This window comes from Saimiri boliviensis, chromosome 1 (assembly GCF_048565385.1).
Source record: "Saimiri boliviensis isolate mSaiBol1 chromosome 1, mSaiBol1.pri, whole genome shotgun sequence".
Classification (NCBI taxonomy): domain Eukaryota; kingdom Metazoa; phylum Chordata; class Mammalia; order Primates; family Cebidae; genus Saimiri; species Saimiri boliviensis.
The window spans coordinates 267,861,425-267,867,824 of record NC_133449.1 but is presented as its reverse complement, the minus strand read 5'-3'; the positions used below and the strand labels follow the sequence as shown (position 1 = coordinate 267,867,824).

At 42.2% G+C, this 6,400-nt stretch overlaps 1 non-coding gene across 1 annotated transcript; it reads left to right on the top strand.

Moving 5' to 3' along the window:
* Positions 1-6,050: 6,050 nt before the first annotated feature.
* Positions 6,051-6,191, top strand: LOC120365402 (U4 spliceosomal RNA). The gene has a single exon (XR_005580345.1). It is a non-coding gene; the product is annotated as a U4 spliceosomal RNA (small nuclear RNA).
* Positions 6,192-6,400: the final 209 nt, after the last annotated feature.

Genomic DNA, 6,400 nt, shown 5'->3' with positions numbered 1-6,400 from the left:
TTTTTTCCTTCTTATCTTCAGGCACTTCCCCCAGTCTCTGTGCAGATTTCTATCTCCTCACTCTAGTCACTGACTCTGTTTCTACCCCTTTAGTCCATCTGTGCATTGCACAATGCCTAGTCATACCTTGCGTCACCTTCTAAAGACAGTTCTCCCTTGCCCTCTGATTTGACCTCTGAAATCCCTTGAATATCCTGGCTCTTTTCCTGCCTGGATTCCTCTCCCTATGCCCAGTCTCCCAAACTAAGACAGTACCTTTGCTGTTATGTATTTTTCATAAATGTAGATCAAAGATTGGAGAGAGAGTGTGTGTGTGATTTTCAACCAGTCCTTGTGAACCACCAGGGTCTCATTTTCAAGTTACAAAAACATTAAAAGCAATTGAAAGAAGGGCTGGGTGGTTTGTAACATTTTCCCAGCCACAATGGCCAGGATTTTGTTTAGGTTCCAAAGCATCTCGACACATATCACACAAAGGGAACTTATACCTCAAGGTAGCCAAAACTTAAAGTCACAGTAAAAACTCAATAATTCTAAATTGATTCCAAATTAGTAAACAATAGGATCTAGTGCAAAATGCAGAGACCGGGTGTCTGGCAAATAACGGGGCCCCAATAAGATTTGCTAATTGATGGAGGGAGAGTCCTAATAGATTATTTTTAGCTCAAGCTTTTTTGCTATTTATGTACCACATAGCTCTGAATAAGGGACTTAATTCCCTGGGGCCTTCATTTCTTCATTAAAGAATGTTGGCTCTGTGGTTCCTTCCACATCTAAAATTCTACTCTATGCAACTGAGCCGAAGTTCATTTTTGCACCGTCAATGACATAGAAGTTTCCCTCAGTTGTCTGCTCAAATGTCTCCTGGTTAGAGAGACATTTCTTGATAATTCAGTATTAACTAGGGTGTGTCTCTTCCCTGTCCCTCTCTATACTCTTAGTTTGACTTTTTCTTCATTGTGCTATTATATATGTGTGTATCCATTGTTTGCCTGTTGTCTGTCTCCTGCCTGGAGAGTGGAGATGTCATCTGGTGTTTTCAAGGTTAGATGGCCAGCACCTAGAACAACACTGGGCACAATAGGCTCTCAACGCACAGTCAATGAATTAACACAGGATTTAAATAAACCATAAAGAATATAAACTTGAGAGGACTATGTACTGTATTTAAGAAAGCAAACTTTTTGAGTACTTTTGGTTCTGTTTCAGAAGTATTCATTTGCTTCTAAAAGAATGTAGCTAATTGCACACTACTCCTCTCCTTTCTAAAACCATCTCCCCTTAAACAATCTCCTAGGCAATGCTTTCCAATCCTAGTCCTAATTATCTTTTACCTTAAAGGTAATCCAACTGCACACAATTACAGTTACTTAAATTTAGTTTTGGCCATGCACTATGGCTTACGCCTGTAATCTCAGCACTTTAGGAGGCCAAGGCGGGCAGATCACTTGAGGTCAGGAGTTTGAGACCAGCCTGGACAATATGGGTGAAACCCTGTCTCTACTAAAAATACAAAAAATTAGCTGGGCATGGTGGCATGCACCTGTGGTCCCAGCTACTTAGAAGGCTGAGGCAGGAGAATCGCTTGAACCTGGGAGGCAGAGGTTTCAGTGAGCCAAGATCACACCATTGCACTCCAGCCTGGGTGACAGCATAAGATTCTGTCTCAAAAAAAAAAAAAAAAAAAAAAAAGGAGAAAAAAAGGAAAATTTAGTTTTCTTTGTTCAGGTTGGCTTTCCCTAATTATAATAACCCAGTCCCTCAGGTTTGGTAGTAGATGGTTTATCATCATATGCCATGCTTCTATTCCATTTGAGGACATGTTTTAGAATGCATTGTTGTGTCCGGTTCTGTAATGAGACTTCTTGAGTTTGAGTCTTGGCTTTGCTATTTCTAAGCTGTGTGACTTGGGACAAGACACTGAGCCTCTCTGGGTCTCCAGTTCATCATTGGTGAAATGGGCACGATAATGATCCTGGTTTTTCTCCATTTGCCCTTGCCATTCTCTGCCCTGCTCTGTGTCCTAGGAGGCCAACTCTCAAACCTCAACCCTGGGGATTCCTTGGGATGGAACCCAGCAGGCTCTGGGCAGGAGATCCAAGGGCAGTGGGAAAGGGGGGAGCATTCATCCTCCACTCCCCTCCTCCTTACAGGATTTTGGCAGTGTCTGTCTTCCCTTACCTATGGCCATAGCACTGAAAAAGTAGCCTCCCCACCATGGCTAATGATGTCATTGGGTTCTGGTGACTCTCCCTTGCTCCCTTGGGCCTGGGATGCTAACAGTTTCCTGTTCTTGCTAGTTCCAGATGTATCCATATTCCTTGAAGAATTCTCTTACTCCCGTGTACACTTTGAAAGTAGTCCCATCCCAACAGAATGGGAAAAAAAATTTGTAATCTACCCATCTAACAAGGGGCTGATATCCAGAATTTACAAAGAACTAAAACAGATCTACAAGAAAAAAACAAACAAGCCCATTCAAAAATGGGCAAAGGATACAAACAGACACTTTACAAAAGAAGACATACAGGAGGCCAACAAACATATGAAAAAATGCTCATCATCACTGGTCATTAGAGAAATGCAAATCAAAACCACATTGAGATACCATCTCACACCAGTTAGAATGGCGATCATTAAAAAATCTGGAAACAACAGATGCTGGAGAGGATGTGGAGAAATAGGAACACTTTTACACTGTTGGTGGGAGTGTAAACTAATTCAACCATTGTGGAAGACAGTGTGGCGATTCCTCAATGACCTAAAAATAGAAATCCCATTTGACCCAGCAATCCCATTACTAGGTATATATCCAAAGGATTATAAATCATTCTACTATAAGGACACATGCACACGAATGTTCATTGCAGCACTGTTTACAATAGCAAAGACCTGGAACTAACCCAAATGCCCATCAATGATAGACTGGATAGGGAAAATGTGGTACATATACACCATGGAATATTACACAGCCATCAAAAACGATGAGTTTGCGTCCTTTGTAGGGACATGGATGAACCTGGAAACCATCATTCTCAGCAAACTGACACAAGAGCAGAAAATCAAACACCACATGTTCTCACTCATAGGTGGGTGTTGAACAATGAGAACACATGGACACAGGGAGGGGAGCACTACACACTGGGGTCCGTTGGGGGGAAATGGGGGAGGGATGGGGAGGTGGGGAGGTGGGAAGAGATAGCATGGGGAGAAATGACAGATACAGGTGAGGGGAAGGAAGGCAGCAAACCACACTGCCATGTGTGTACCTATGCAACAATCTTGCATGTTCTTCACATGTACCCCAAACCTAAAATGCAATTAAAAAAAAAAAAGAAAGAAAGTAGTCCCATCATTAAAATCCCTTCAGTTAATTCTTTGTTGTGCTTTCTGCCTTCTCCCAAATCCGAGCCAAAGCAGCATAAATACACTGCGAGGTGCTAAGCTCATGAATGCATGTACAGCAACCAACGCATTGCCTGACAGGTGGTAACTTCTCAACTCATGGTAAGCATTGTCTACATAAGTCAATGAGGGAAAAATGTACAAGATAGCATACGTCAGCTATGTGAACACACATCATTCAGAACTGACATGCCTTCTGTCCAGCAGAAAAAGCCCTACATTTGGGCTTGGCAAAACAGGCATTATATGCAGTCTTTTGTGCATGGTTTTGAGCAAGTTTAAAAATTTCACTGAAACACGTATGGTTGCAGTGAGAATGACAGATGATGTATCTGACAATGGTAGACACAATGTCCATTACACAGCAGGCATTTATATATGTTCATCAAATGGGTGGGGTGCTTGGCCAGCTGCACGATATCTGAATGCAACCATGCTTTGCAGGGCCCCCTTACTTGGTTTAAGGCTTTGCAGGCACTGTCTCCAAATTCTTTTTTTTTTTTTTTAGATGGAGTTTCACTCTTGTTGCCTAGGCTGGAGTGCAGTGGCACCGTCTTGACTCACTGCAAACTTCTCCTCTCTGGTTCAAGTGATTCTCTTTTCTCAGCCTCCTGAGTAGCTGGGATTACAGGCATGTGCCACCATGCCCAGCTAATTTTGTATTTTTAGTAGAGAAGGGATTTCTCCATGTTGATCAGGCTGGTCTCAAACTCCCCACCTCAGGTGATCTGCCCTCCTCGGTCTCCCAAAGCACTGGGGTTACAGGCATGAGCCACTGCACCTGGTTGTAAATTCTTAATAATTTTTGAGGAAAGGGGTTTTGCATTTTAATTTTACATTGGACGCCACAAATGATGTAGCTAGTCTGGGAAGAAGGTTCACTTTATTTTTCAATCCAGTGATGTTAATCTGTAATTGACTATTGCTTTTTGCATCAAACATGAATTCACTGCCATCTATCTAAAGGAAAATGAGACCCTTAAAAGATGGCATCTGTATTAAGACTGTATTAACCAATGAATAAATATCTGCTAAGAAGCTGGTATGTGTTAGGAACTGTGCCAGTACTGCTTTGAACCTAAAATGTCCTGCTTTCCAGTTCCAGGCTGAGCTGATCCACATGTGACAGGATTGGAATTGACCTCGCTATGAACCTTACAGTCAGATCTGTGCTATCTGAGTCTTGGAGGGAAAAAAAAAATAAGTTCTTATTTCATCACAGCACTGTGACTTGGATTTGGACAGTGAATCATATAAACTCAATTAGATGAACAGGCAGTTAAATCCTCCAATTAGAGGATTTTAAAATCTGGGAACACCATAACAAACTCAGAATGACTTAGGGGATGATGCATCACTATTCCAGGATCCCAAGTCTACATAAATAAAATGCACAGAAGCACCTCCTCAGGGTAGCAGTTGACACCCAGTAGGTGTGCTCTCACCTTGATGGAGGATGGAGTAAAAGCAGACCAAACAAAATTGGCCATTTAAAGAAATAATGACTCTGCCAGGCAGCAGGGAAGACAGGACCACTTCCAAAGCATCCTGTTGGGAGCCTGTGTGCACCCCATAGAAATTTATCTAGGACATTCAATAAGAAGGGATACATCCTGAATGAACAGGCAGCAAGGGCATCAATCCACACATGCTTATTTCTCAGGTGAGGTAGGAGGGCTGTTTCCTTCTTGAATGTTTAGCTGGAATCCAAAGGGGTTAACGGAGCAGAATTAGGAGCATAGCTTCTATGGCAGGGGATAGGCTTTCCTTTGTTAAAGTGAACCATTAAGTCAGAGCACTTCTCTCTCTCTCTCTCTCTCTCTCTCTCTCACACACACACACACACACACACACACACACACACACACACACACACAATAGAACCACCTTTACAGCACTAGTTTATGCCATCTCTAAGATCATAGTATATAGACTCTATAGGGAATCAGGGCAGATATGAAGGACAGGGAGTGGAGAGTTGACAGAGAAGGTAGCTCTTGATTTATATAAATAGTAAAGAGACTGGTATTTATCTTTATTATTTATAAGTTTGCCAGGTCGTTTTCCCATTGGGCTGTGGACTACTCAAGGTCAATGCCTGGCACAGAATTGGTCTCAGTATGAGTTTAGGCTGGAAGAAAGCATGAAGGAAATGGAGTGATCTTTTCAAGAGCCTATGAACAGGGCTGAAACTAGTCCATAATATCTTTTCCTCTTCAGATTGCCTTTGATATTCTACTACAACTGAATACAAATGCTGAAGGAGAGGAAATGGACAGTGTTATGATGTGTTCTGTGCTCCAGATCCTCTGGGTAGCCAGGGAATTTGCCTAAGCAACCCCATGCTGTTGCTTACTTTAAACAGCTTTAGGGAACAAATACTGTGAGAAAAAGGAACATTGGCCCAGATACAAATCACGGAGCATTAGTCTTGGGAAACCCCAGAGACAGACGGGGTGGGGAGCTCTCATGGACCAAAGCTCAGTGGTGAGTCAAAGAGGCAGCCTCATCAACATAGCAATGGCCAACCGATGTTTACTGTCAGGACTTTCAGACTCTGGCCGTGGGTAATGTACAGTGGGAAATGGGCATGACTACCGCTTTGTATGTTAATGAACCATGTGATAATAAAGAGTGCAGAAAACAGCTTTGCACAGTGGCAGTGTGGTAGCCAATGAGGCTTATCTGAGGCGCGATTATTGCTAATTGAAAATTTTTCCCAATACCCCACCATGACGACTTGAAATATAGTCAGCATTGGCAATTTTTGGCAGTCTCTATGGAGACTGAATTTTTTTTTTTTTTAAGAAGTGCAGAAAATATTTGTTGAGTGAGTGTCATTGAGTGGGCATGTCTACAAGGATCCACATGTTTATTATTGAAAATACTAATTTGGTTCTACAAGTCAATGCTTGTCATAAAGACTGGACTACCCTGCCCTGGGTCAGAGACCACAGATTCAAAGTCTACATTGCCAGAAGAAAGCAGTCATTGT